Here is a 9736-nt window from a genome sequence, read left to right as displayed (position 1 = left end):
TTGTTGATCACCAAGGTGTTGCTTATGAAGGTCAGAGTAGCTGCTCTATTGCAGCTATAGGTCCTGCTGTTTTAACACAAGAGAGCAGGAGTGTTCTAAATCCAAAGTTAGAATAAGTTGTGGAAGAAGAACAAGATGGCTATGATGGCAGTTATGCATCTTCATCTGAAGGGCAATATGATAGTGACAATAACCCTTATCATGTGGGGGATTTAAGGCCTAACCACAATGAGGAAATGAGTGATGCTGAAGACATGGAGATGGAAGAGGGAAACGGACAGAGAGAGGAAGAAGTACAAGAACTAGATGAGGAAGAAACAAAGGAGGAAGAATCAGGAGAAGAAACAGAGGAGGAAGAACAAGTGCTATATGAGGATGACACAAAGGTAGAGGAATTATTTGATTTGGAGGATGATGACCCTATTTTTCCAGAAGAGGAAGAAAAAAATATATGTGCCAGCAAAGAAGAAGCAGAAGCTACAAGTAAGGAGGGGACCAACAACAAGGTCACATTCTTGTGTTTTAGAAGAGGTGCAACCTGATTGGAAACCTTCATCAGATGAAGAAGATAATAGTTTACTAAAGGACAGTGAAGATGATGGGTTTCAGCCACTAGCATTTGTGCTACCTCAAAGAAGGAGGAGCAGGGCAAAGAAGAGGCCACCTAGAGTATGGTACAATGAGGATTTGGAGCAACCACACCAACAACTACAACTGCATATGTGTTTCAGGGATCAACATCAATTCAGAGATGCCTTGTTGAGCTTGCACATCACTCAGTGCAGAGACTTCAAGTATCACATGAACTCAGATCAGAGGATCATTGTGCATTGCAAGAATGCACAATGCAAGTTCTGCATTGTGGCAGCTGTTATAAAAGGGGAAAACACTTTTGCAATTAAGAAGATGAGAATACAACACACTTGCCCTAGTTCTACTGAAACAACCAGGGTAAGTGCCAAGTGGCTTGCAAAGCAATATGAGCCACTTTTCAGATCTGATGTCAGTACTAGCATACATACACTTATTGATGCCTGCATGGAAAAGTATGGTGTGGATGTGCCCAAGGCTATGGCATATAGGGCCAAAAACCTAGCTGTTGAGGCTGTGTTGGGAGATCATAAGGAATACCCAAGGCTGGGAGACTATGCTCAGACTGTCATAGATACAAACCCTGGTAGTAGAGTTGTAGTCACTACTGTAACTCCAATAGCCACTGAGAAAATTCCACATCCAGGACCAAGATTCCATGCCATGTTTTACTGCATCAATGGAGCAAGGGAGGGATTTCTACAGGGGTGTAGAACATTCATTGGTTAGTTTATTTGAGCTTGTACACTACTTTGATGTTGTTAGTTTCAATAGCTTGCACATATAAATGCATTTAACATGTTATATTTACTTCCCGTTTTAGGTGTTGATGGATGTTTTATCAAGCTGACCACTGGTGCACAAATCCTTGCTGCCACTGGTAGAGATGGCAATAACAAGATATACCCACTAGCATTTGGCATTGTTGGACAAAAGGACAAAGCAAACTGGTGCTGGTTTCTACACCAACTGAAAATTTGTCTTGGAGGAGAAGATGGATAGTATGGTCCATATACTATAATGTCTGATAGACAGAAGGTATGTGTATCCACCTTGCATTGCCTGCTAAATATGTGTTTACATGTGTATTAGACAGTAGCTTAGCTATTTAAATTGTGTGCACCAGGGGCTACTGTATGTAGTGAATAGTGTTTTTTCTAACAGTCATCAAAGATTCTGCTTAAGACACATATATGCAAACTTCCAAAATGCTGGCTTTAGGGGGGAAGATCTTAAGAAGTTCATGGATAATGCCAGTTATGCCTATAATGAACACAAACTTAATAAAGCAATGGGATGATCTCAAAGCTGAGAGTGAGGAAGCTTGGCAGTGGCTTAGTGCAATTCCCAAGAAAACAAGGGCTAGGCATGCAATTGACACAAATTCCAAGATTGACTTGGTTGTCAACAATTTGTCTGAGGTGTTTAACAAGTACATCCTAGATCATAGGAAAAACCAGTAAGAACTATGTGTGATGGCATAAAGGATAGGAAGATGGTTAGGTGGCACAGGAATAGAGAGAGTGGAAAGGAAGCTAGATGGGAGATCACACCACATTACAGTGGGAAGTTGGAGATTGAAAAGGAAAGGGCCAGGTACTGCAAACCCATTCAAGCAGGTGTTAACTTGTGGCAAGTAACTAGTGGGGAGCAAACACATGCTATCAATTTGGAACTTGAAACATGTGGTTGCAGAAAGTGGGACCTCAGTGGCATCTGCTACCTCTTGAGCACTGCGTTGGTTTTCCCTTGAAGAGGAAAGGGTGATGCAGTAGAGCAGCGTAAGTATTTCCCTCAGTTTTTGAGAACCAAGGTATCAATCCAGTAGGATACCATGTGATGAAGCTATGTACCTAAGGTAGGGTCATGGACCTGACCTAGACATCCTCCCCTAGGACATCACCTTGAAGCCAGGATCATTCAAAGGGTACCATCATCCACTCGACCATAGATGTTCCACTCAGAAGAATCAATGTCACTCGACCGTCGCAGAAGTCACTCGACAGAAAGAAGAGCTAAAGCCACTCTGCACGAACAATGGTCAAGCATTTACTTGTAGGCTTAATTGTCATTTATAGCACTTAAATACAGGCGTTACCAGTAACGTCCCCATCTTTATGTACCTTAAACCCTTTGTAACTGAGGGCGGGAGGGGTCTGGCGAACTCTATATAAGCCACCCCCTCCTCAAGGACAAGGGTTCGCACCCCCTGTAACTCACACGCATATAATCCAGTCGACCGCCTCCGGGCTCCGAGACGTAGGGTTGTTACTTCCCCTGAGAAGGGCCTGAATTCGTAAAACTCGCGTGTACAACTCCTCCATAGCTAAGATCTTGCCTCTACATTCCTACCTCCCTATTCTATTGTCAGACTTAGAACCACGACAGTTGGCGCCCACCGTGGGGCAGGTGTCTTAGCGACTTGTTGGAGAAGTTGCGATTTTCTCGATCCCCATCAACATGGTTTCAGGCGGAGGTTTGGCCGAGGGCTGCGAGATCCGTCTCGGCGCGCTCGTGTTCATCACCGACGACTCCGCCTGGCTCCAAGAAGCGCCACTTGACGTCGAGGCACTCCCCGTCCGCGGGGCAACGCACTTTCGCGTGTGCGTCCGTGGCGTCCTCTTACGGCAGCCGTCGACTCAGTATCGGTCGGCTCATGTACTGACCTCCCTCCCTGTAGCCCGCCGGACCAAGTGTTCCGGTCGATCGAGGCTTCAGCAGTGGGTGAGGCATGCGGTGGCTCGCCAGTCGGCCACCCCCAAGTCGCGGAAATTGAGCCCGACAAAACTCTCTACGACATGTTCGACCTGTCGACTGGCTCCGTAGAGACTGCATCCGAGTGCGACAGCAGTGACCCCGCGACAGAAGTTTTGATGGTCAATGGACCACGCAGTCCTCCTGGCTTCACTCGTGAAGATGGAGGCGATGGGGGCGGCGATCCATCGCGTGTTCACGAAGAGTACCCCCCGCCCCCCGAACCCCTCTCTTCGCAGCGGAGGGAAGAACTTCATCGCCGGAACATGGATGCGCTTCACACTCCTATCGTTGGAGAAACCCCTGAGGCTCAGGCCTTGGAGGAGGCGCACCTAGACAACTTGGCTGAGCGCACTTGACTGGAGAGCCTCCAGCGTGCACTCGACGAGTGTGCTCGGCAGTGTATCCCCAAGTCCTGTCAACGCCAACTTTTTCCGCCTCCGACTCAGGTATACCGAACTCCGATCCAGAATCTCGCAGCTGCGGCCCGAATAGCGGAGTCAATCCAACCTTCCCAGTTAGAAGCTGGTCGAGGTCTGGTGTAGATCCGGGCTTTGCTCCGTGCGGCGGGAGAGCAGAATATAGCAGTATCTCAGTCGCAGAATATGATCCATAGCAGATCCGTGTTTGCAGACACAATCCAGTCGGCTCACAGCCCGAGATCGCCCCCGAGGCATGAAGGACGTGAGGACCGGCGAGATCAGTACAGAAACCGCGAGCAGTATGATCACCGACTCGATCACGATGATTGTCGTCGAGTGCCCACGCCTCCCCAAAGGAGTGGGTCATACGTGCCTCGACAGCATGATGACAGACGTCCTCACAGTGATGGGCGAAGGATTCCAGTCGACCCCAGGGAGCCGGGCTTTGATGCGAGATCTATTCTTGTTCAGGGTCTGATCGACAGAAACAGAGCTCACACAGAGGGTCACGACAGAGATTTCCCAACCAGCAGCAGGGTACATGTCTCGGGTCCAGAGTGCTTCAGCAGAGCCATCAGGGTTGCGGTGATTTCTCCCAACTTCAGGCTGGCAACTGGAGTCAGTAAGTTCACTGGCGAGTCCAAGCCTAACACTTGGCTTGAGGATTATCGAGTGGCTGTATAGATTGGTGGTGGCAATGATGAAGTAGCCATGAAGCACCTTCCTTTGATGTTGGAGGGCTCGGCCAGAGCGTGGCTGAATCAGTTAGCGCCTAGCAGTATTTATACTTGGGGAAGATCTTGCCCGAGTATTTGTCAGAACATTTGAAGGTACTTGCAAACGGCCAGCAGGGCTAACAGAATTGCAGTGCTGCGTTCAGAAACCGAATGAAAGTTTGAGAGATTATATCCAGAGATGGATCACGTTGCACCACACGGTGGAGAATGTGTCGGATCACCAGGCAATTTGTGCCTTCAAAGAAGGCATTAAGTATCAGGAGTTGAACCTGAAATTCGGTCGGACAGGAGATATGACTCTGATTCGGATGATGGAGATTGCCACCAAGTACGGCAATGGTGAGGAAGAAGACCGACTCCGGAGTGGAAAGCAAAAAATAGTCGCCCACGAAACCGGAGGAGGGAACTCCAGTCAGAAGCAGAAGCGCAAGGCCGAGCCAGCTGCTCCTGGTGAAGCCTTAGCCATGACTCAAGGAAAGTTCAAAGGGAAACCCAAAGGGCCGTGGAACCCCAAGAAAGTAAAAGATCAAGATGGAAATGATGTGCTAGATTTACCATGCCACATTCACACCAAAAAAGATGAAGAGGGTAATTTCATTTACCCGAAGCATACCACTCGAGAGTGTCGACTCCTAATCCAGCAATTCCGAGAGAAACAGCCCAAGGAAAAGGAGAAGGAATCAGACAAAGTTGAGGATGAGGAGGAGGACGATGATGGTTACCCCCATGTCAATTCCACTCTCATGATTTTTGCTGATGTCGAGAGTAAGAGTCGACTGAAAGTCATCAACAGAGAAGTGAACATGGTCGCTCCGACGACACCTAGTTATTTGAAGTGGTCTCAGACTGCCATTACATTTGACCAGTCCGATCACCCAGCGCACATAGCCACCCCTGGGAGGCAAGCGCTGGTGGTCGACCTAGTAGTCGAAGGCACTCAATTGACTAAGGTTCTGATGGATGGTGGCAGTGGTCTGAATATACTATATGCAGAGACGTTGAAAGGAATGGGCATTCCGATGTCCAGACTCAGCAAAAGCAATATGAGTTTCCATGGAGTTATTCCTGGAAAGAAGGCCGCATCACTCAGTCAGATCGCCCTTGATGTAGTTTTCTGTGATTCCAAGAATTACCGCAAAGAAAAGTTGACATTTCAAGTTGTGGATTTCTAGAGTGCTTATCACGCTATTCTAGGCAGGCCAGCTTATGCACGTTTTATGGCTCGACCATGTTACGTGTACCTCAAATTGAAGATGCCTGGTCCTAAAGGGGTGATCACTATCACTAGCAGTCGAAAGAAGGCAGAAGAGTGCTTCCAGAAGGGCTCAAAGATCGCCGATGCACAGATGGCAGTAGTCGAGTGATTTGTTGCGAGCTAAGAAGCCTGCCACAGATTCAGCATTCTAGTCGTCTGGTGAAATGAAGTCAATTCATATTCATCCAACGGATCCCAATGCTGCTCCGACTCACATTTCAACAACACTCGACTCCAAATAGGAAGAAGCGCTCATCCAGTTCCTCCGTGAGAACTGGGACATCTTTGCATGGAAACCTTCTGACATGACAGGTGTTCCCAGGGGACTGGCTGCGCATCGTTTGTGAGTCGACCCAAAGGTGAAACCAGTCAAAGAACACCTTCGACGGTCCGCCGTACAGAAGAGAAAGGCAATCGGTGAAGAAGTGGCTCGACTTCTAGCAGCTGAGTTTATCCGAGAGATTTACCACTCCGAGTGGTTAGCTAATGTTGTCATGGTCCCAAAGAAGGACGACTCACTTCGCATGTGCATTGACTTCAAACATATCAATCGGGCCTGCCCGAGAGATCACTTTACTCTCCCTCGCATCGAGCAAATAGTCGACTCGACTGCGGGGTGTGAGCATTTGTCCTTTTTGGACGCTTATTCTGGATATCATCAGATCCGTCTGTATGGACCCGATGAAATAAAAACAGCTTTCATCACCCCATTTGGGTGCTTCTGTTATGTCACTATGCCATTCGGTTTGAAGAACGCTGGAGCCACATTCATGCGGATGATTCAGAAGTGTTTGCTCACTCAGGTCAGTCGGAATGTGGAAGTATACATGGATGACATTGTGGTCAAGTCACGTAAAGGTTCCGACCTACTGGCTGACCTTGCTGAAACCTTTGCCAACCTCAGAAGGTATGATATCAAGCTTAATCCATCAGAGTGCACGTTTGGAGTTCCAGGCGGAAAATTACTCGGTTTTCTCGTTTCCGAACGAGGGAACGACACTAACCTAGAGAAAGTGGGTGCCATACTCCGGATGAAACGCCCTGTGTGTGTGCATGATGTCCAGAAGCTTACTGGTTGTTCGGCCGCCCTAAGTCGATTCATTTCTCGCCTCGGTCAAAAGGCACTACCTCTTTACCGACTGATGAAGAAGTCAGATAAGTTCGAGTGGACTCCTGAAGCTGATGCAGCATTTGCAGAGCTTAAAGCCCTGCTTTCCACCTAGCCGGTGCTTGCTCCTCCAATCAGCAAAGAGCCTTTACTGCTTTACATTGCAGCCACTGGACAAGTCGTCAGTACAGTACTTATGGTCGAGCGGGAAGAAGAAGGAAAAGCTTACAAAGTTCAGCGCCCAGTATACTATGTCTCTGAAGTTTTGACTCCATCAAAGCAAAGATATCCACATTATCAGAAGCTTGTATATGGGATTTATATGACCATGAAGAAGGTTGCACATTACTTCTCTGATCATTCCATTACAGTCGTTAGCGATGCTCCATTATCAGACATTCTGAACAACAGAGATGCAACTGGTCGAGTGGCAAAGTGGGCGATTGAACTACTTCCCTTAGATATCAAGTTCGAGGCAAAGAAAGCTACCAAGTCCCAAGCAATATCAGATTTCCTCGCCGAGTGGATCGAACAACAGTTGCCGACTCAAGTTCACTCGGAGCACTGGACCATGTTCTTCGATGGTTCCAAGATGCTGAATGGTGCCGGTGCTGGAGTGGTACTGGTATCCCCCCGAGGAGACAAGCTCAGATATGTCCTCTAGATTCACTTTGATTCCTCCAATAACGAAGCAGAATATGAAGCACTCTTGTATGGGTTGCGTGTGGCCATTTCATTCGGCGTCCGTCGCCTCATGGTCTATGGCGACTCAGATTTGGTAGTCAATCAAGTGATGAAGGAGTGGGACGTCAGAAGCCCAGCCATGACTGGTTACTGCAACGCAGTGAGAAAGTTGGAAAAGAAGTTTGAGGGGTTAGAGCTCCATCATATACCCCGACTGAAAAATCAAGCAGCGGATGATTTAGCAAAGATAGGCTCCAAGAGAGAAGCAATTCCCAGTAATGTGTTCCTGGAGCATATTCATGCACCTTCAGTTCAAGAAGATCCCTTCAATGAAGAGCCCCCGCAGCCTAAGAGTGCCACAAATCCGACTGAAGTCGAGGTCCCAACCGTGGTCGACTTGGTCATGGAGGTGTTGGTCATCACTCCCAACTGGACAGTGCCATACATTGCATATATCCTTAGGAAAGAGCTCCTGGAAGATGAAGAAGAGGCTCGATAGGTCGTCCATCGATCCAAGGCCTTTACTGTAATAAGAGGACAACTGTTCAGAGAAAGTGCAACTGGGGTCAGCCAGAAATGCATAACACCAGAAGAAGGCCGAGTGATCCTCCACGACATCCATTCGGGGACCTGTGGTCACCATGCGTCCTCTCGGACCATTGTGTCTAAAGCCTACCGAGCTGGATTTTATTGGCCACGAGCAAATGAAATGGCGAAAAATATAGTTGACAGATGTGAAGGCTGCCAGTTCTACTCCAATATGTCGCACAAGCCTGCATCAGCCCTGAAGACCATTCCACTCGTCTGGCCCTTTGCTGTTTGGGGATTGGACATGGTTGGTCCACTGAGGACTGGTAGGAGTGGCTTCACTCATGTGCTTGTAGCAGTCGACAAGTTTACCAAATGGATCGAAGCCAAGCCTATTAAGAATATTCAAGCTGGTACTGTTGTCAGCTTCATCAGAGAGTTGATATTTAGATATGGGGTTCCGCACAGCATCATCACTGACAATGGATCGAACTTCGATTCTGATGAGTTCAGAACCTTCTGCGCTTCACAAGGCACACAAGTCGACTATGCTTCAGTCGCCCATCCCCAATCGAATGGACAAGTAGAAAGAGCAAATGGCCTGATTCTCAAAGGACCGAAACCCCGATTGATGCGAGACCTCAAGCACGCAGCGGACGCCTGGGTTGATGAACTTCCATCAGTTCTCTGGGGATTGAGGACAACTCCCAATCGGTCGACTAGTCGAACTCCATTCTTCTTGGTCTATGGGGCTGAAGCTGTTCTACCGAGTGACTTGCTTCATAATGCACCACAAGTTGAGCTCTTCTCTGAAGATGAAGCAGAACAAGCTCAGAAAGACGCAGTCTACCTCCTAGAGGAGGAAAGAGAGATGGCCTTGATCCGATCGACCATTTATCAGCAAGATTTGCGTTGATTCCACGCTAGACACGTGAAGGGTCGAGCCTTTCAAGAGGGAGACTTGGTTATTCGAGTGGATCAGCAGAAACCACACAAGCTCGCCCCAGCTTGGGAAGGTCCCTTCATTGTCACCAGAGTGCTCCACAATGGAGCATACCACCTTTACAATGTTGAGCATAAGAAGGACGAGCCACGGTCTTGGAATGCGGAGCTGCTCCGCCCCTTTTATACTTAAGTACTCGTTCGAATAAAATGTAATAAGAAATACCTTTGTAATTTGTTTATCAAAGACAAGAGCTTTACAGTCCTCTGGAACGATTGTTGTTGCTTTTATTTGCGTCTGAAATCCCCCAGTGGGTGACTTAGCTGCGAATCTGTTTCGCCTAAGTTCAAAAGAAAATCCTACCGAGTGGTGAGCAAGCCTCTCACTCGAAGGCTTAGCTGCGAATCCGTTTCGCCTAAGTTTAAAAAATCCTACCGGGTGGTGAGCAAGCCTCTCACTCGGGGGCTTAGCTGCAGTCCAGTACTCGCCTAAGTTTAAAGAATCCTATCGAGTGGTGAGCAACCCTCCCACTCGGAGGCTTAGCTGCAGTCCAGTACTCGCCTAAGTTTATAAAATCCTACCAAGTGGTGAGCAAGCCTCTCACTCGGGGGCTTAGCTGCAGTCCAGTACTCGCCTAAGTTTGTAAAATCCTACCTAGTGGTGAGCAACCCTCTCACTCGGAGGCTTAGATGCAGTCCAGTACTCGCCTAAGTT

The sequence above is a fragment of the Triticum dicoccoides genome, chromosome 2A (genome assembly GCF_002162155.2).
Source record: "Triticum dicoccoides isolate Atlit2015 ecotype Zavitan chromosome 2A, WEW_v2.0, whole genome shotgun sequence".
Taxonomy (NCBI): domain Eukaryota; kingdom Viridiplantae; phylum Streptophyta; class Magnoliopsida; order Poales; family Poaceae; genus Triticum; species Triticum dicoccoides.
The sequence above is the reverse complement of the archived record's forward strand: the minus strand, read 5'-3'. Positions refer to the sequence as shown.